The sequence below is a fragment of the Corvus hawaiiensis genome, chromosome 12 (assembly GCF_020740725.1).
Source record: "Corvus hawaiiensis isolate bCorHaw1 chromosome 12, bCorHaw1.pri.cur, whole genome shotgun sequence".
Taxonomy (NCBI): domain Eukaryota; kingdom Metazoa; phylum Chordata; class Aves; order Passeriformes; family Corvidae; genus Corvus; species Corvus hawaiiensis.
In genome coordinates this window covers 573,788-594,693 of record NC_063224.1, presented here as the reverse complement: position 1 = coordinate 594,693, position 20,906 = coordinate 573,788, and the positions used below count along the sequence as shown (strand labels likewise).

General features: G+C 50.3%; 1 protein-coding gene across 5 annotated transcripts in view; it reads left to right on the top strand.

Annotated features, from left to right (window-relative positions):
• The window catches only part of ZFHX3 (zinc finger homeobox 3), a 396,997-nt gene that overhangs the window by 283,023 nt on the left and 93,068 nt on the right, over nucleotides 1-20,906 (top strand). The window contains exon 1 of one of the 5 annotated variants that reach the window (XM_048316342.1): nucleotides 16,847-17,325. The exons of the other annotated variants lie outside the window; for them this stretch is intronic. The gene's annotated coding sequence lies outside the window, so the exon portion shown is untranslated. Of the gene's footprint in view, nucleotides 1-16,846; nucleotides 17,326-20,906 lie in introns of those variants that run through there. 5 annotated transcript variants of the gene reach the window in all.

The window sequence follows — 20,906 nt, the reverse complement described above, 5'->3', positions numbered from 1 at the left end:
ACTCAGAGGATCCCTGTGCAGCCCTTTCACCTAAGGAAGCTGAGCTATGGCTGAGGCAGAGGCTCAGCTGAAGGGTGAGCTCCTTCTACCATGGAAGGAGGAGCTGGTCCCCACAGTGCCCTGGCTCCTTTGGAGCATCCTTCTCCTATTGGGAGCTCTGGCCTGGGGAGCTGGGTGGAAATTGCTGGGCTGTGCTGTGGGTGAGCAGCTGGGGCTGCTGGCAGCCAGGGCCTAGTCCCTGGGCTCTGCCGTGTGCGGCTCTGGCCCTGCTCCAGCCGCTGCCGCGGGCTTCATGCCCTGGTGCGTTCCGTGTGTTCCGTGCGAAGCCAGCACCTGGAGCTGGCAGCCTGGATGGCTTCTGTTTGTGGTTTCACCTGCCTAAATAAACAAACAATCTGTTTGCTCCCCCTCCACCCCCTGTTCCTCTGCAGCAGCACTGGCCAGTGTTTTGATGGAGGATCTGGATCCTGTTTTCTGAGGGATCTATACCTGCCCCAGGTAGCTCCTTCTCCTCCTGGGGTAGCTCCCTCCTCCCCTGTCCAGTGCTCTTCGCAGTTCCAAACCAGGTATTTGCTGCAGGTTTTGAAACTGATTTTGGTTTTATTTAAGCCATTGCCTAATCTCATGTCCAAGGAGTCTCTTCTGTGTCTTTCTAACTTTGCAGAGTTCTGGGATGTAACTGGTGGCAGTGGAGGGGCTGGCAGAGGCTGCGCCGGCCACTGGCAGAGAGGAGGGTGGCCAGGCACATGCTGTGCCCTGCCCTGGTGCGGGTTGTGCTGGGTCTGGCTGTGCTCCTGGGTCTCAGCTGTGTATGTGTAGTGTTCTCTGTGTGCTTGTACATCAGGTGTGTTTAGACTCTACACTGAGGTCTGTCTGTCCATCCACATCCAAGCACCAGTGCAGTGGGGGCTCTGTTGGGGACATCTTTGTATAGATGCCCCTTTTCCTGGTCATTACAGAGTGATTCCTGTGTAAAACCTCCAGATTCTGATTGTTTCCACAGACTGATGATTTCTTAATGGTTTATTCTTTATAAAGTCATTAGTAAAGCAAAACATCATACCCCAGAGTGAAAATGTGATCTTAACTGGCTCCCAGGCGAGGACAAGCCAGAAGTGTTTTCTCCTGCAAACACACACTCAAAAGCCAGAAGGGTGGTTTCTAAATCAGATGATGCAGGACCTGAGTGTGGAAATTGCTGTTAGAGCTGCTGTGATTTCTTCAATAATGTGTGTTCTGAAACTTTGCATTTAGGGGTAAAAAAAAATCTAGTCTAGAATATTTCTACTGTACCGCTCGTTCAGTTGTGTGTTGTCTGTTGTGGTGGGAAGCTCATCCGTTCATCCTGCCTGCCGGCTCAGACTTGGCTCCCGTTGGGATGTGTCATGCTGCTGGCTGACTGCAGACACAGCGGTGCTGGTTTCCAGCACTGTTCTGAAGCTGCGTGTTCCTCCTGTGCACAGGGCTCCGTGTACCCTGTGGCAGGGCCAGGCTGTGCTGCTTTGCTCTCTGCCTGAGCTGCAGTGATGAGAAACTTGCATTTGATGAAAGTCACCATCTAAGGTTCTTGGGATCTTGCCAGTGAGAGTTTCCTATTTAAAATTAGAAATCAGATTTCTTTTTTCTTTTTGTGAAGCCTTGATGTGAACTGGTAGTTGCTGGAGTTTTCTTTTAAATCCCGAGATCCCAGCTGAGGGGACTGGGGGGGAGGAACACACAGTTAAGCAAAACCCTAAACAGTGGAATTGAAGATTTTGTCTTTTTGTGAGACAAAAAATAGTAACTTTTGTGTAATACTGAGTCCTCAGTGGTAATAAGTGACTCATTAGGCAAATGCAAAGTGTGTAAAGGCAGGGAGCTCTGAGTCCATCAGGGTGCTGGCGGGTGTGCAGGGAGGGCCCGAGCTGGAGCTGGGAGGCTTGCTGCCAATGGCACCTGCAGCCTCTGCCGGGCAAGGAGGAGAAACCTCCGAAGCAAGGAGGCGAGGTGAGGTGAAATGTGTGATAAAGCCTGCGGCCATAGTGGCTTTTGGAAGGGTAAACTTGTTGAACTGCTACAGTAGCTGGATTTTGTTCTGTTCAGGTAATTTGTTTCAGGCTTTTGGGCACATTCTTTTGCTATGTCAGATGTGATTTGTTCTTTGTGACATGGGTCTGTCTATCTTCCCTGCATGGCCACTGTGGTGGGAAGCCTGCTCTACCCTTATCCCGGGTGAGGAGCAGCACGGCTGCCAGAGTGAGGAGCTTCCACTTCGGCTTTTCTCTGGCAGCTCTTACTTCACTGTTGACTGGGATTGAAGAATTTATCCCATTCCTTTGTTTTACATGCAAGGAAACCTTATCCCTGTGGCTTCTGTTGCTGCTGGTTGTAGGAGTGTTGGTGGAGATAAGGGCCCGTTCCCTGTGCCCCCCCCCCCCGGGAGCAGCTGGCAGCTTGCCTGCCATGACCCACAGGAGCCAGGCTGGATCTCTGTGTACTAATGGGCCTGCCTTGTCCTGCCTTGTTTGTCATGATTTGTGGCTGCATTTGTATGCAAATACTAACAACTTGCTGCTGAGTTAATTAGTGTTTTTTCTCTTTGCTTCCTGGAGCTTAAGCAAAAGGTCTTTATTCTCCCCATTTCGGTGGTCTGAGCTGCTCCCCCCCCCCCCACACCAGCATGCCCGTGCTGGGTGTCCTTAGGGGAGTTCAAGCCCAGTTGCATGAACTGGCTGCAGACTCTTGGGGACCTCAGGACATAGGTGTCTGTTGAGGGGTTGAGGTGGTCACTGCAGCTGGATGCTCTGGGATTGAGCACTTCAGAGTTGGGGTTGAGCACCTTAAATGCCATGGGATGGATGATTCTCAGACAAGATGCTCCAAGGGTGGCTCTGGTGACCTGGACATGACAAGGATGGAGTGGGAATTGCTGGCCTTCCACACCAGCTGGGAGTTGGATTTTTGCTTTGACAAAGGCAAAGGCAGGCATTTCTTCCCCTCCCAAGTAGGGTATCTTTGTGTCCTTGGTTGGGCTCAAGGATTTTACTCATTTTAATCTTTCATTCCATCTCCTTTTCTGTGGGCCTCACAGGTGTTTGGGTCTGCCAGAGCCCCCAGGTTGGAGGGGTTACCTGCTGTGCTCTGGGGCAGGTGGGGTGGGCAGCAAGGAGACCCTGGGCAGGAGCTGCTCCAGGGGCCGTGGTGGTGCCCAGGCTGTGGCTCCAGCCAGCGTCAGGAGTCTAGGCAGTAGTGCTTGTCCCACTCTGCCTCTTTCTGCCCTCCAGCCAAGGCTTTTTCACAGTTACTGAGTCAGAACTTCTGTTTAGTTTTTAAGGCTTTGTTTTTATCCTGGAAGGCAGGGCTGTGGCTTCTCAGTAGCAGGGGTGACAGCATCCAGCTTGAAGCCAGGGACTGGCAAGTTCCAGCTGGAAACCAGTGGCCCTTTGCCCCTGGGTTGGTAAATGTCACCACCTTACTCATATTTGAAGCCTCGGTGCCTTATTGCATGATGGTGGAGGAGTGAAGGTGAGGTGGGGTGGTAAGTTGTGCAGCACTGCATCCCGCTGGAAGAGGGGATGTACCCACTCATTAGTGTGGAGCTCCCCATCCTATCAAGGAACGTTCCCAGGAGTGGCAGCTCACTGGTCAAGATACATTTCCTGATCCCAGAGCCCGAATTGCTGCATGTTTTCTAGTCATCTGAGGACTAATGAAAGAGAGGGGGTTTGGAGTATTTTATTTTGGTTTCCTGTTTCAATGCCCCTCTGAGTTGAAGAAACGCTTCTGATACCCAGCAGTGTTTTTCACCACTGGATTTTAGACATGGGAGATGTATTTTTCCCTACTCTTGCTTTTCCATTTCACACCCTGCAAGGCAAAGGAATGTGGCACTGCAGACTCACCATGCTAAATTTTTCTGAGGAAGTACAGAAATGAGGATTTTTCTGCAATCCTTCTGAACAGATTCCCAACACTGTAGTGGGCTTATAACTCCGTAAAGCTGAGACTTCGTAGGAAACCCAAGTGAGCCTGGGTAGGGTCCAGGCAGGAGGGGTTGAATTTAGGACCTTGCAGAGTGAAATACAGATTTTTCTAGTTCCATTTGGGCTGTTGGGACCGTGTCTGTGCTAGTGACTGTCTCAGTGCAAAGGTCTGAGGTGAGAAGCAGCTTAAAAAGGCTGTGTGGCATGTGAGGAAGCAAGTTAGCTCTTAATCATATCATATTGGCCTCCTTTGCGGCTGATACATCTGCTGTAAAACGCTTAGTGCTGAGTGCCTGATTGGGCAGCCCATGCTAAGTGTTCAAACTCCTGCTGCCTTTTTTCTTCAAACAATATCTTCTGGCTTCCAGATTTCTGATAAATTGATAAGAGGAATTGCGTGAGTCAATAGAGTTGTAGACACTTTGCCAATATAACCCTAGCGCTATTGATCTGCCAGTAAATTAAAGTCTTACTTAGAGGCTGCCGATATTTCTAATCTCCTGCCTCACCAATTACACCCCCCCAGCTACCTGGGAAAGACAGCGATGGGAGACGAGGCTGCCGAGGCTTTTCCAAGCAAGTGGGGCCGTGGCGTGGCAGCCGATGCCTGTGTGGGGCCAGGGGTTTGGGGACTGGCGCTGGCACCGAGTGCGGTGGCACTGGGGTGGGTACCTGTTGGGAATGCTGCAGAAGGGATTCCTTAGGTCAGGGTTGAGCCTCCCGCAGCTCCTGGGCACAGCCCTGGCTGCAGGAGGATGGAGACAGTTCAGAGGGGCAGTGAGCCTGTGTCCCTCGGCTGTGTCCAGCTAGGGAGCTGCCCTCAGCCCTCTGCCCTCCCTGGCATGGAGTGGCCGATGCCATCAGGTCCCGATGCCATTGGGATTGTGGTCCTGCAGAAGGGCCTCTGAAGAACGGATGCTTGCTGGAAGATGTGGATGCAGGGAACCCCGCTGCCCTACGGCTCCTTCCCTGCTGCCTGCCCTGGGCTCTGCCCCTTGGCTGCTGGGTTGAGGTCCGGACAGAGCGGGGCTTTCAGCTGTCCAAGAGGCCATAGATCAGAGAGCCCCCGCCAGGCTCCCACGTCGTCCCCACCCCCGGCCACCCACACACCCCCTCCCCTGTGAAGTTTCAGTGGATTCTTGCCCGATAAGCCCCTTTCAAGTCTCATTTACGTTTGAAAGTCCATAGCTAGCTTTGGGAAGAAATCTCCAGATAAATGCTGTGTTCTTTCTAATACCCCAGAGCGAAAATCAATGGGAGGGATAATTCCTTCCCTTGTCCTACATGGACTTTCATGTGTTTCTACCTCCAGCAGCACCTTTTAAATAAAGAGAAGCAGCAGCCACTCTCCCCTTTCTACTCTGCCCCCTGGGTCCCAGCCCAGGCCTGCCGAGCGTAGCGGGATGCAAGGTGTGAGGGTCTCTGTGTGGAGACGGGTGCTCAGCTGGGGGGTTTCTGTTGGCCCCTTGGGTCCAGTTTGGGCTTTTACTGGGAGAAAACTGCACATCTGTCTGGATTTGCAGGACTGGCAGTAGGGATGTCTCTGGGAATTCACATCCAGAGTGGTCTGTAGCTGGAGCAGAAGACCCAGGTCTTGGAGGTGGTGGCAGCAATACTGTGGTGAAGGGATTTAAAAAAACCATTCATTAAATCCAGTGAAGTGAAGGTTCTTGTCATATAAACTGCTGCCAGGTGGAAGATGGCCCTATAGTGTTATCAATTTTTAACCTAAGCTTGTGCAGAACACTCTGGGCAGTGATGTCTCTTCTGCCGGGCATCCAGCAGTGCCTGCTATGAGGCACATCCAGTTTCCAGAAATACCTTATAGGAATTCGTAGCTGGGACTGGTCTGAGACAGGTGCTCCAGACTGCCCTGGAACATGCTTCTATCTAAAGGTTGCATCCTCCTGCAATGAAGTTCTTTATCTGGCCACTTCCTTGCTGGCTGCACTGAGCTGCATTTTCCCTGGTGTTGTGAAGTTATTGTATAGACTGTACATTAAAAATTGTAACTATTCCAAGTCTGCTGTTTTGGCAGGGAATCGCTGAGTCTTGTGATCTGTCTGTAATGGAGTGGAGATGCTGAGCTGCAGCAGGATATATTTACACTGAAAGCTTTTTCATGGAGGAAACATCTGAGCAGCTGAACGGCATGAATGATGTCTTTAAATTTCTGGTAGCTCCTGGTACAGTGCTGGCAGCAATGGGCAGGTAAAGGGGAGCAGCTGTGCAGGTTGCCTCCCCTGGTTAGAAGAGCTGAGGCAATGGGTGAGCTGAGGGAAATCCTGTGTGGACCAGATCCTCAGAAGAGATGCTGTTAAAAAGGGTGACTCAGTCCTTACTGTATTGAGATATTTGAATCCTGTTCATGCCTGGTGATGCTGATGCCCAGGGCAAGGGCAGGTTGGAACAAGGCTTTTCTACGTTTCCAAATAAGTTTTCAGGGTTTCCTTGAGGCTTTTTGCTCCCTCCTGGCCACAGCTTGAAGTCCCACAGTCCAAGGCTGGATAAAGGGTTTGTGAAACTTTGTGGATGGCAGATAATTCCTCACTTCTTTTAGCTGGAGCATGTAATGGATGAGGAGTTCAGCTTGTTTTTCCACCCGTTTCTGTTGGCCAGGGCTGGAGCTGCTGCCCGCAGCTCTCTGTGGAGCAGGGAGTCGCCCGGGGTGGCTTTTGTCATAAATACTGCACTGCACTCAACAGGGAACGGTAGCATCAGGATGAAACCCATTCATTAGCAGTATCTGCATGCCTGCCCAGGTTCGCCTTTAGGATTGGGATCAGCTGAAGCTCTTTCTGGTACGTCAGTGATGATTTCTTTCCAGCTGCCAGAGACAGAGGTGACTCGACCACTGGCCCTTGTGTTTCTCTGTTGCATCCTGAAATATTTGGTGTTCTGTATGTGAACTTAATGACTGGTTAATGGGTTACAGTCTAATACCTCTAATTCAAATGTCTCTCAACTTGCAGGAAATCTAAGTTTGGGATTTTTGTGCTCTCTGCCAAGGCTGGCATTTGGACAGTGTTCCCTAATTTATTTCCACAAATTGGAGAAGGCTGTAATTTACTATTTTAAGAAGCACGTGTTTCAATAGACCTGTAATGAAAAAAAGAAAGTTTGGTGCATGTCTGAAGCTGTAAGAATCACTGGACTGGATCAGAACAGTAACATGTAGTAATTTGACCTTTGCAAAGTGGACAAATTCTTCTTAATTTTTTCCTCTGACCTGTCTGCAGAGCAGTGTATTCATAGTCACAGAAGCACAGACTCGAAGGGGCTCTCACTGTACCAAGAGGGTATTGCTGGCACCATGGTGGTTCTCCTTAGGATCTTGCTTTGGAGATCAGGGACCCCATGCCCATGCTTCATCACCTGTAGTTAACAGAGGGAAAAACTTTAACTCCTACCCTAAAACTTGGCCTGCAGTGATACAAGAATGTGGTTTTTTGGGTGGATAGTGAGTAAAATAGGTCATAGCTATTTTATATGTGTGTTTGAAGACTTACGACTCTGTCTTTTCCAAAGCTTTACAAGACCAATTCCCCATTGAAACAAAAAGGTTCACATAACCTTCAAAGCAAATCTTGAGGTGTTTTACCCCACCTCTCCAGTACCTCCAGTTTGGTTCAGCCTGTGAGCTTCTGGTTTCGGGGTGAGCGAGAGCTGCCCTGCACTGTGAGTGAGTAGTGCTGTGGTTGTGGTGGTGTAAGGCAAGCTCATAGGCAACTCCTTTGTGTGTTATCTAGCAGAAAAACAGCATGTGAAGCGCTTCTTCAGTCATCTCTACACATGACTGGTCTAATTGTTTAAGGTACAGATTTTGCTACGTGTCTGTTCAGCTGTTTTCCGGCATCATTAGTGTATTGGAAGCAAACCCCGCTGGATTTGGGGCATAAGTCTGTGGCTTTGCTGCCACATTGGAGCAAGTGGCTCATTGATAGTTCCTGTATTAGTCACCTAACTTCATGTTTCACCTCAAATATTAGAAAGGAAGTTGAGGCTAGAAGTAAAGTGTTTCTGTAAAATAGTAAAAGTTGTGTTAAGATAAACACTCCCACAGGAACAGTAACTTCAGAGGGCACATGCTCACCTCAGGTTCGGAGGCTGTAAGACTACATTGGACCATGTCTCTGCTGTTGGCCCCCTCTTCTCACCAGATGTTCCAGTACAGGTGTATAACATTCTCTGAAACACAGGTTCGTGGTGGAGGTGGTGGGGTGGGAGGGGGTGCACGCCTGCATTTACCCCTCGAGTTAGCTGGTCTGTAACTTGCAGACACGACCTGTCAGACATTGTCCCTGGTGGGCCAGCAGAGGTGTGGTGGGAGCTGTAGCAAGTGCCAGATGCCCAGCAGTGTATTAAACACTAGTTGAGTACAGGAGGGCATATCACAGGAGAGAGATAAGCAAAGTTCTCTGATTGTGGATCAATAAAGGTTAGTGACATCATATCTCAAAGTGAGAGAACCTGCTTTCTGCAGACCATTTATCAGATTGCAGGCAGGAGCAGCATTAACCTCTTCCTAACTAGGGGTCTGCTCCTCATCTGCTTCCAGACCAAATCACCTTCCCTGTCTCCCCAGAAGGCTCCTGACTGTGCCTGTGAAATTCCAACAATGGCACATTGGCGTGGCCATGCCAGAGGGGTTCTCTTTCAAACGCTTCTGCTCAGCTCTCTGCAGCATGCCGTGCCCAGTGGGAGAGCACGGTGCTGGGCCGGCTGGGAACGGGGTCACAGCATGCACTGCTGTTGGAAGTGCTTCCCATCTTGCTTTATCTGCAGTTCTCCAGTAAGTTGATGCTGTTGCAGCCTTGGTGAGGTGGAAGATGGCTGTTTATCAGTGCTGGAACATGATAAAGTTGTGTTGGTTAAAGATTTGGCACTATGCCAGGTGTGTTGGGATGTAGTTGTTAAAGGCATCCTTAGTTTACTGGTTTGGTCCTTAGATTAACCATTTTTCTATGGTAGCAGTGGCAGTGAAATCATTGTAGATGGTCTTCAGGAGGAGTTGTGTGGGGCAGCTGGAGGCCTTGGGCGCAGTGTGTGCTCCCCTCCTCGAGGTGTCCGTCCTCCTGGATCTGCTGTTATTGTTACCAAAATGGATTAAACGTAAACTGAGTGGATCAGCCCATTCTACAGTCCCGTTTGTGTGCTGCGTGTGGTGAGGCACCAGCTTTCCACATGAATGCAGCTTCTGAATGTGGGGGGTGTGGAGCCGCGTGCCTCGGTCGGATGAACGCAGTGCCGGGAGTTGTGGGTGACCCCAGCATGAGCAGCTCCGGCGAGCTCCACAGGGACAGCCTTGGGAGCACACCGGCTGCTTGATCTAGCCCAAGGGGACCCACCAGTCCCCACCGGTTTTTTTAACATTTTTCACTTTCTGATCTTGTCTTCAAGTGGCTGGTAACATGAGATACTTGCAAATGAGCAAACCTCCCTCTTCTCCAAATGCCAGAGGAGTATTAAGGATCCTCCAGAGCATCCATGCCCTGCAGTAGGGAGTAGAGTGTAGGTTTTCCTGCTTTGCAGGTGCAGGTCTCTTGTTTTCCATGAATGAAAGGAGAAACTGCTGCCTGGAGGAACGTGTGGTCAAGGTTTAGAGATAAGATTGTGAGGACGGATGACAGGCAGAGGGTCAGGGGCAAGAACAGAATTAATTCCCTGAATGAACTTCTCTTGTCTAGCAAGGAAATACCAATTTTTTCCAGAACCTACAGAGACTTGAGCCATAAAGACTTTCTGATTAGCTTTCATCCTTCTTCCATTGGTGATTTCTCATGGCAAGGAGCCCTTTTCTGTGGTGCCCTGGGCTGTGCCCCAGGAAGTGTCAGGAGGCTGTGCTGCTGCATGTCCTGGTGGGTTGGGGGGACTCTGGTGATGGAGCCTGTGCTAATGGGCTGGTGTCCAAGTAGAAAGTGTATTTTCAATGAGGAAGTGCTGAGATATTAGTGGGGCCTGGATTACCCTGTGATTGTGCTGTCAATACTGCTGTATTGAGTCAGAGAGAGCCTGCACGACACAGGGAAACACTTAGCTCACTGCTGCTGCTTATTGAGAAGCCAATAGCAATTTACGTGCTGACACTTGACACCGAATCCATTCCCAGAGGTACTCCTGCTAAGCCACTGCTGGGCTCGCCCTCACACCTGTGCCTTCCCTCGGCCTCGGAGCTGCAGGTGTGATGATGCTGGGGCTCCTCCAAACGCACCCGCCTGCTGGAGGGGCTGGCAGCTGCCCCTGGAGCTCTGATGGGACAGGCAGGTGGGGACCAGCTCCGTGGAGAGGGGTGGGGAACCTACACTCCAAAGAGCTGGTCTCATGTGGGATTAGCTTTATTCGTGTATTCACTGAAGAAGGGGGAATGTGGGTGCCTAAGTGTCTGGGACCTCTGGACTGGAGCAGCTGGATTCCTTCTGTCCTGTTTGTCTTTTCCTGAGACAAGCACAGCTGAGCCTGATGGCCTTTCTGGCATACACACACACCTTTTAAGAAAAACTTAAGATCATCTGCTGCCAAATACTTTCAAGAGGAATAATAACATCCAGGATATTTCTTTGAGGCTGAACTCCCTAAAATGGGAACTAAGCCATGAAGGAGTGAGGATGGGATGAGAAGAGAGCTGTAGTACTGGAATGAGATGGCTGGAGGTGGGAAGCAGAACATGGGGAACCTGTGTCCTGGTGATGTGCTCAGCAAGGAGCATCAGGTGCTGGTGCTGCTGGAGCACTGCAGGAGGCCTGAGGAGTTGTAGACCCAAGTGGATGGTCTTGTCATTGTCTTTTGCAGCCCCAGTGTGCTGGAGTAGTAAAGCTCCTACTGGTTTTTAAGTGCAGCTCTTCCTGTTTTGCTGCATTGCCTGGCAAACAATTTTACACATTCTCTGTTAGCTGTGGTGTTATTTTTTGGTCACCATTCCCTTTGCAGTTCCCTTGTGTGCTTGAACCTCCTGGGAGGGTTAGAAAACCCGTGTCCTAAATCTAAAAGGAAACAAAGCAAGTGTGCTGCATGAGGGAGGTGCTTGGAGTGACTCTTCATTTTGCAGAAGTAGAATTTAGGTCATGTCGCAGGTCATGTTTCACATATCTGTGTTGCTTCTTGCTGGCAGGTTGTTGTAGCCAGTGTGTGGTGTCGTGGCTCTGCAGCATGTGGGGAGAGGAGGGAGCAAGCCTAAAGCGGTCGGTGTTGGGCTGTCCTGCAGCTCTCCGAGGAGAGCGGGGACGTGATGGGGATGTGTCACAGTGTCCCCAGACGGCTTCTAAAGCAGGCTCTGCTGTGCAGGTGGCCTGTGACCCTGTGCGGGGTGGATCGTGTGGCTTTGCTGGCAGCTGGTCAGGTATCAGCCTGCCGAGGCTGGGAATCGGCCTTCCCTGCCAGGATGCTCTGGGAACGGTGTGCCTGTCCCCCTGCCTTGCCAAGCTCTCGTCCCAACACAGGTGTTCCCATTTACAGTCCAGAGCCAGAACAAGCAGCAGGTGCCTGTTCCAGAACTCACTGCTGTGTGTGGTGGCTGTAACCAGAGCTGGGACAGGGTGTGGCCAGGAGCCCACCTGGCGATCTCTGGGGACCCAATCACTCTGTGTTTCCGCGATACTGGCTTCTTTCAGACACTTCAAAAACTGTGGCGAAAAACAGTACAAAAATAGATTTGGTGAGAGTGTAACCAGGGCAGCAGTGGCACATGATGGAGGGGAGCAGAAGAAGTAGGCCATGTCTGCATCCAGTGCCTGTTGAACCTCAGCGGAGGGTGAAGCAGCAGGCCCTTCTGCTGGGATGCCGCATGGCTGGGATGGCAGGTGTGACACCTCGGCACGTGCTTTTGTAGAGGTCCCTATTGCTTATTCTGTTTTGTTCTAGTCTAGTGCTAATCTTGTTCAGCAGTTGCTCCTCTTAATTATTGGAGTACTTTTACAGAGATGTAGCAGATTAATCCTTTTAGTTCTGCTTGCTGCCAGAAGAGATTGCCACCATTATTCCGGCGCTATGGAAGGAGAGGTTGGAGCATGAAGAAGCAGGGCTAAATTTAGACAGCTTGCGCTCACACATGCTGCTCTGTAGCTGTAGAGGAGCGTGTGGTGGCAGGTACCAGTGTGAGCAGGGAGCATGTATGCAGGTAGGTGGGGCTGGGGCAGCCCAGCTGAGTTCTGTGGGTGTCACAGCTGGGTCACGACCTGCTCGGAGAACCCCGGCAGCTCCTCGGCGCATTTCCAGCAGGGAGGGCAGCTCCAAGGCATCCTTTATCTGGTCCTTGCCTTGCTGGAACACAAATATTAACTGACAAACAGTTGCATAATAAATGGCACAGTCACTGTGGCCTGTTGTTCTTATCTTCCTCCATAAGAAATAAATAGTGAAAAGTAGGAAAGTTAACTTTCAAACCAATATGCCTCCTCTGTGCTGGCATTAGTGAGGCCCCAGGCATGCATGAGGGCTGCTGAATTTGTGTCCCAGAAGCTCAACTCAGAGGAAATGGAGGAGTGTTCCCATGTTACCTGCTGGGTCACGCAGGACAGATGAGCGTGTGGGCACTGTGGGGTAGCACATGCCAGCTGCCTGACACAGCAGGGCTGGGGACCTGAAGCCTTAGGTTTGTGCTGGAGAACCTCTGCCCCAGCGCTTGCTCTACCTGTGGCTCCCCATCTGCTCCCCACTCAGGTGTTCTCTCTAACGTGGTCACAGTCATACATGTCATTCCAGCTGAGATCTTGCAGTGCTATTATTGTGCCCTTTATTGCTTCCTTGTCTCCACAAATAATCTGAGCAACATCCTGGAGATTGTGTTTGCCACTTGTCCAGCTGCATCCTTTGGTTCATCCTGACCAGTGCATTAGTCTGTCTCCTCCTGTGTAATTCCCAATTGGTAAACCCTGAATTTACTGCAGAAGCTCAGAGTTTTCCTGTCATAACCTCGGATTTAGTTGCTTTCTCGTTATTCTAGACCTCAAATCCTAGCTTGTGTAACATTCTGGTCTTCTAGTGTGTTGGATATGCTTCTCAATTTAATTTCATCAAGGATCGGTGGTTTCTGCTGACTGGCAGCAAGGCCAGCAGTGATGTTAGTGCAAAGGCTCCCAAGGCCTTTCAAGAGGGGAAGCCTTTATCCAGGGCAGTATTTTCTTTCCATCATTTTGGTGTCAGCTGCTCTTGGCCTAGTTTTATGCCTTTTTTAGATCATAGCTAGTGCCCATCTTCTCCCACACAACTCCCCAGTGCAGTGTGGAAGAAGGGGCAGTTCTTTCAGTAAAGGGAGACACAGGGTTAGTTTTCACAGCGTGTCTTTATGTTTGATCCTGGTCTTCATTTATTGCTCTCTCTTCTATTATTCTTGCCTTCACAGTACTTCCTGCTTTCTCTGTTAGGATGGAAATAAACCCCACAGCAGTGTCTTCCCAGCCCTGTTTGAGCACAGGTATTTGCTGTCTGTACCCGGCATAGATCCTGAGCTGATGGATGGTTACACATATCTGATGCTGAACCTGTTGAAAATGTACTTGGATATTCTTAATTGTTTCAGATTGTGTAGATTTAGATTAGATATGAGGCCCTGCCACAGGGTGCTCAGAGAAGCTGTGGCTGTCCCATCCCTGGGAGTGTCCAAGTCCAGATTGGACGGGGCTTGGAGCAACCTGGGACAGTGGAAGGTGTCACTGCCCATGGCAGGGGGTGGAATGAGCTAAGCTTTAAGGTCCCCTCCAACCCAGCCCAGTCTGTGATTCTGCGACAGCTGCTATTTTCAGCTCAAATCATGAAACACGAAGAGAAAATGCAGAGGGGCTGGAAGGTATCTTGAAAGTTGAGGTGAATGGTCCCCTGGGGGTGGGGTGGAGCAGTTCTGTGTGTGCTGGTGGGTTTCAGTTGTCTGAGCTGATCTCCCTGGCTCTGGGTGCTGCTGCTTTTGGGGTGGCTCCTTCATACCTCTCTGCTTTGGAACAGCAGCAGGTCTGTCCTTGTGCTGCTGCGCTCCAGGTTTCCATTCAGTCTCCCTCAAGAAAGATGGGGGCATTCTGGATCTGGGTGGTTCTAGTTTGGAAAGGCTCATTCTTGGCTGATGTATCTGAGAAAGCAGTTTAACCTGAAGTGGTCTGTGGCTACTTCACAGTGCTTGCAGGTGCCAGTGGAATGAGAGCCAGGTGTGGGGTGGGAAGAGGACAGTGCCATGCTGCTGTGTCCTGGGGTTCAAAGGGAAAGTAATGATTTGCCTTTTCTCTATACTTGAATTTGAGTCTTTACAAGAAGTAAATTCATATAAAGAATAATGGAAACTGAAATGAAATGGATGATTATTACTGAAACCTTTGAAAGAAAGCAGATTGTCCCAAAGCAGGCATTCCCCTGCAGGGCTGTCCCAGTCCCACTGCCGGAGGTGGCTGGGAGGCAGCAGTAGGTCAGGACCAAAGAGACCCCATGTTACACCACAGGTTTCTTTTGGCGTGTTCAGCACCAGCTGTGTTGTGCAGGGCAGAGCATGGGGATTAGGGGTGGGTGGGGAGCTCCTTGGCACAGCCAGCAGTGCTGGGTCTGCCCTGATGGTTTGTCCTGCTCTTCCTTTTACCTTTGTTTCATTTTACTACTACTTGACTGGAATTTTGTTGAATTTACGGTCTGTGATTTCCAGTGCTCAGGGTCAGGGATGGCTGTCCCACACTGTGTGTTCTGGTGCCTTCTGAGGTGGTTATCGAGCAGCTCCCTTGTGCCTGGCTCCGCTCCCTGCGTCCCTCGCAGCGCCCGTGTGCCGGCTCCTGACGCGCCCCGGCTCTCGTTGCTGCAGGAGCTCCCAGCACCAGCAGTGCGTGATCCGCAGTCTGAGCCGTGGCTGTGACGGGTCATTCTGGCAACTGCAGCTTATGATTAAAAAGAATATCAGTCACTGTCATCTTGGACCCCAGCACTGGTGATCTGACAGTCCACAATGCATCAGCTTCTTCCTCATCAGGGGATCTTAGACTCAGGACTGCCCCAAGGGTTGTCCTGTGACTCAGGCTGATACCAAAAGGCTCTTCTCGTTTCATGACTAGCACAGCCAGCTGCACTATTTCACTGCCTGAAGATGCATCTGAGAGACCCAGAGGATCTTCTAATTCCAGTTTTTGGCTGGATCTTCAGGGCCTCCTCCATTCGTGGCTTCAGCAGAGCAGAGGGTTGGACTGTAGCGGCTGCTGTGTTGTCACACCCTGGAAATTCCCTTATGTCCTCGGGGAAGTCGGAGTCTTCACGTTGGCCTGCCGTGGCCTTCAGCCTTGCAGTTCTTGTGCTGGACAGTGGCTGCTGCTGAGATCATCTTCACAGGGGCTGGTTTGCAGCTGTGCTTTGGGAACCTCCGTCTCGTGTGACCGGTGCCCGGGGCAGCCGTTCCCTGGCTGCCAGAGCTCTGCCAGTGGTGTGCCTTGCTTCTCACTCTGCAAACCCATGGACCTTCCTACAGCTCTGGTGTCTCTGAGGGCAGGTGCCTCTGTGTGGGGCGAGTTGGGGCAGAGGGGCTGATGCTTCACCCCCATGCCTGGCTGTTCAGAAGTCCCAGGTGTCCATGTATCTTACGGAGAACATGCATCTCTGTGCAGAACACAAGCTGATGTGTTTTCCAGACCTGTGTCCCTTGGAAAAAAGTAGTCATGTAGGGGTTTGTTTTCCTCTTCCTTCTTGTTCCCACTTTCTGTCATGTGTTAAAATTTTATTTTAATTGAGTAGCTTGTTCACAGCTGTATCTTTAATGCTGGCATTTACCATGGCTCTGAGAGATGTTTTGAGTAGGATGGAGAACCATCCATAGGATCATCCATGGCAGTGGGTGATTCACATCAGGAAATGAGTTAGGTAACAGAGTTAAGGAAATGTTATCTATTAAATGTCTTCAGCTTATCCCGTCCCTTGAAGAGCTGGGGGCAAGGAGCAGATCGGGCTGAGCTCTGAGGAGATGGTGTGTGGATACATACAGAGGGGCAGATTTTAGGGAGCTCAGAAAAGGGTCTGGCATCGTCTGTGGCTATGTAGTCCACCAAACACTGTCATGGGCTGGGCAGGTTTTCAAAGGTCTGATGGCTGATTTTATGTCCCCATGGAGCCTGGAGCTCAAATGGCAGCTGGCTGGGCTCCAACTCCTCCTGCTATAGTTTGTCTCACTGTGTCACTGAGAAGGAAGGACCTGAATTCAGTTAAGGATGAGGGGAAGAGGACATTGAGGAGGGCCCTGAATTTCAGAAAGCTCAGGGACATGCCTATAAAAACCTATGGCTTGAAAATCATGTATTTACTGTTTTTATTGATAAACAGAGTGTACAGGGCTGTGAAGAAGTGTACAGGGCTACTTCTCAGCCTCCCTTCCAGACTGATCCTCTTGGATCAGCTGATGGAGGGTCAGTCACTCAGCTTTTGATGCTCCAGAGGCTGGGCTGGATGAGTAATGATTCCTTTAGGCCTGGCTTCCTGGAGATATCTCCTTATCCTCCTTCACCCAGGTAATTAAAACCTTGTCAGCGCGTGCTGGTGGCGGGATGTCTGCTGCTGCTCCCGGCCCTAGGGGAGGGATGTGGGGGGGAAGGAGGTTGTCTATTAGAGACTTGTTGTGTAAATGAGTTCATTCTTTGTGGCTGGGCAGAGGGGAGCAAGGGAGAGGAAGGAGCCGCAGACAGACGTTGCTCTGAGGTGGTGGCCTGGGTGGTGGGGTGAAGCATCAGCTGTGCAGCCCTGGGTGGGCACAGGCTGCAAGTGAGTTGTCACGATGCAGAGCAATATCTTTCTGTAGCTCAAATTCTTTCTTTTCTCCCATCTTTTCATGTGCCCTCTGCCACAAACCTTTGAAGAAGGCCTTCATAATTAAGCTTTTCCCAAGTGGGGTTTTGCTTTTGAAAGAAAAATCACTTTGCATTTGGGGGTTTGAATTTGAAAGAAAAATAAGGAACAATTTTCCCATTTAATTTCTGTTCGATCTCTTTTTAAGTCACTTGGTATTTATCATACTGAATTTTCTCTTAAACCTCTGTTCATGTTGCCCTGTATATTGCCCCTTCTAGAATTTTTTGAAATAAAATCAAGTATGCATGTTCTGGTACAGTACTAATTCTGCTCTCAGCATGGGCAAGACATGGTTAAGTTGGACCAGTGAGTCCTTGGTTTTCCTGAGGAAACTGTTAGAGAGTAAATGCATCTTCACTGGCATGCAATAATGAAGTTGCAAGTCTTGGAAAAGCTTCACATTGTTCCAGACTATTTTATGACCGAGAGGTTTTCATTTTTTCCCATTTAGTAAAGGTGACCTGTCTGACTTCTGCCACTGTCAGGAGCGTTGGCCATGGTCACCGTACACACACAGTCACGTTGTGTTGTCCCTGGAGCACACAGGTGTGGCCAGCAGTTGAGTGTGATTTAGGTAAGTGTCGCACATCTTTGCTATTTGGAACTTGGATGAAGAGGAAGAAAGAAGTTGCCTTTGGAAATGAAGATTGGATTTCAAGCCAGTTTTTCAGATGGGCTGTGATGTAGAAGTGGATAATTTCTCATGTCATTCTCTTCTTGCACCTTCCATTGCCAACTGCAGTGTGCACATCAGTTGAGTTGCTGAATCAGTTTCTTCCTTTCCTACCTACGTACAGACCTGGTCACAGAAGATGGATTTATCAGATATGGCTCAGCCTGTTCCCTCTCTAAGGCATTTGTCATGGAGAAGTCAGACTGAATCTTGCTGTAGAGGCTTTCCCCGTTCCCTCTACCCAGGAGCCTGCCGGAGCCCTCACCTGTTGGAGAGCAGCCCTGTGTTTGTGGGGTTGGGAGCCAGCGCTGTTGCCCCTGGGGCTCTTGGAGCACATCCCAGCCTCTGTCTGTTCCAGTCTCCTCTCGCTCTGTTGTGCACCTTCCCTCGCTCAGAGCTAAAACACGAGCCAAGAATTAATTGTTTTGTGTCGTTTTCCCCCCGTGTTGTGTTGTGGTCTGATTGGTATCTGGGCCCATTGGGCACTGGAGGCATTTGCTTCCCCTTCTACGGAGACAGCTGTTGGAGAGCTCAGCAGAGGCTCACAGTCCTTACTGGACTGCAGGTGCTGAACAGAAAAAGTGCTGTTGCCAAGTGTGGATGCCCAGGGTGTAGGTGGGAGGGCAAGGGCTGCGGGCTGGCACTGGGAGCACTCTGTGCGTGTGCAGGACCCAGTGCTGGTGGACGTGGGTTTGGCTGTTCCGGCCTGGCTCCAGCTGCCCTGTCCAGGCTCTCTGGGCTCCAGGGCGAGCCAAGGGATCCTCTTGTGGTGGTGTTCCTGTTCGTTACCACTGGCTGCACACTGCAAACCATGTCCCACCTGAGTAGCTTAAGTAAACTTTCCACGGCAGGAGGTGTAATCAGAGATTAAATAATTAAGTAACATTTATTTGACATTTGTATGAAATTCAATGCCATGGAATTTAACTCAGTGCTCAGAAAAGGGCTCTGAGGGAGGAAGTGGCTGTAAAGGGTGAGGAGGAAGGAAAATGTGATGGGGCATAGGGGAACCTGGGTGACTTAAAGGATTCCAAATTGGAGTGGAAATTATAATACTGGTGTTATCATAAGCCTTGTCATTCATCCGACTTTAGGATTTCTAGAATGGTTCTGGAATGCTCTCTGGAATACAAGATTCATATTCCAAGTCCAGACTTGGGAGGTGGAAAATGCAGCATTGCTGGGCGGCTGCAGTGGGACTCTATGGGATGCAAGGATTTGGGGATGCTGAAGGGGGAAGCTTTTCCATCACCTTTCCGTGTTCTGCCCTCCAGGGGCAGAGTGGGTGCTGGGGCTGGGGGCTCCTCAAGGACGGCTGGGTCTCGTTGCTTCAGGAGCAGAGCAATGGCAGCACTGAGGGAATAGCGAGGGGTGCAAGAAATGAGGTTTCCATCAGTGTTGGCTAAAGAATTTTGGAGCTTCATGGCTTGTTCTTAATTAAAGGCTGGAGTCTGTGGGTGCTGTACTCACAGGGCTGCTGGGATGGCAGCTGTGGCCCTGGGACAGCCCTTTCATCCTTACACTTCACCTCTCTGTCTTTCTGCTTTCTTTAGAATGGCTGAGGCTGTCTCTGGGGGCTTTTATGTGGATATTTCTCATTGTTGGGTTTCAGAGAAGCACTTGACCAGGAGTCCATGTTTCTAGTAATTACGCTTCATAGGGATGTATTTCCTTATGCATTTAATAGGGCTCTGTCTTTGAGCTTGTGCTTGGCCTGAACTCTTGAGCAAGGGCCTTGCACGAGTGAGATGGGCATTAAAGGCTTTGATTTTCTGCAGGGCAATTATTGTGGCCAGGTGAGGAAGAGGAGGCCATTCAGTGAGCCATGAGGGTAGAGGCGTTAAGACTCTGACATTAGTAATCAGTTGAGTGTTTCAGGTTCCTGAGTTCAGTGGCCGTTCACGCTGTAGGGATCCCCAGGTGACCTGCAGGCTTTGAGCTGTGCCTGAAGAGACCTTTTCAAGGGAGCTCCTTTAACCAGACGGTTTGTCTTTGAGCTCTGCTGAAAAACTGGGTTCTGAAGATGAGAAAAAATTTCCTAGTGCACCTTCTAATTGTTCATTTAGGAGCAGAGCTCTCCTCCAGCTGGGAGGGCTCAGGGCTGCTGTAAAGTGCTAATTAAAAGTAATAGTGATAATGAAAACAGATGTTTTCAAGAAAAGTAAGTGCTACTGGGGCCCCAGTCTGCTGTCCCTGCCTTCTCTGCAGGAGGAGCGTGAGTTGTGTCTTCAGAGCTGCAGGTCCAGGGGGGCTGCGGAAGGGGACCAGATGCGAGGTGGCTCCTGCTGCATTAACAACCAGGGATGGCTCTGGATACAGCACAGAGGGGCACCCAGCCCTGCACGTGGCACCACCTCAGAGCACCTGCTGCCTCTCCCTGCAGAGGTGGAAGGGTGGGTGCAGGACTTGTATGGAGGAGTAGAACAGAATTGTTTGACACTGAGTTGTTTTCTAGAGTGTTGTTCTAGAACAGGAGGGGAAAAACCTTGATAGAAGATGGCTTATTGCAAGGGTGATAGGGAGGGAGATCTTCTCTCTTGTCTAGATTTTAATAAGAAGGGATTGTTTTAGTCTTGTTTATAACTGGTATACTGATGAGAGTTTGAAAGAGCAGCCCCAGGTCTCCAAGATCTCTGGGATAAGTTTCGTGGGGCTCTGCAGCACATCACCAGTGTTTGGGCTGAGAGGGGAAGAATTGTAGAAGCTTGTGTCCAGATCTCCAGCCTGTAAGGCAGCGGCTGTTTGGCATGACTTGCTTGCTTCTTGGAGTGCTGGGTTCAGCTGTGTTGTCAGTTCCATCATTACCCTTCTCTTTGCTCTGCAAGTGAGCTAGAGAGCTATGACACCATCCTGACCACATCCTGCAGTACAGATGTGCATGGGAAAGAGCAGCTGAGAAAGGAGTTGGTTCAGCATGGAAGGATGAAGCAGTTGTGGAGGCGTATGGTTTTGTCTTTCCCCCTGAAAAACTTGGCTTGAGAGTCTTTGGCTGACTGTGCTCATGGAAGAAGTGGCATCTTTTAGATGGGTGGGAGGCACCAAGGAATAGGGGGATGAGGGAGAGACAACAAGGGTGGTAGGTGGGTTATTCCAGTCCTGCTGAGAGAAGGCATTAGGACAAGGAGGAAGGGCCAGAAGCATTTCCTGTGGTCTTGTCCAGGTTGAGGCCAGTCTACAGTAAGGCTGCTGGTGTGAAGTTTATTTTGCAAATGTCACCAGTGATTTGTTAGAGAAGGCGTTTCAGTTGCACAGGAGCAGGCAGCCAAAGCAGTGGAGGTGGCACCGAGTGCTGCCTGCAGCCCATAGCCAATGGTCCTTGGGGTTAACACTGAGGTGGAGCTGTCAGAGCCTTGTCCATACTGGGAGGTAATGGGACCCATACTCCTTAATTACTGCCCATGGAGCTGCTGACAGAACCCTGGAGCTTCAGCCCTTGTTAAACTCATTTTCAGCTGTCATTTGGCTGTGGTGGCAATGGAGCC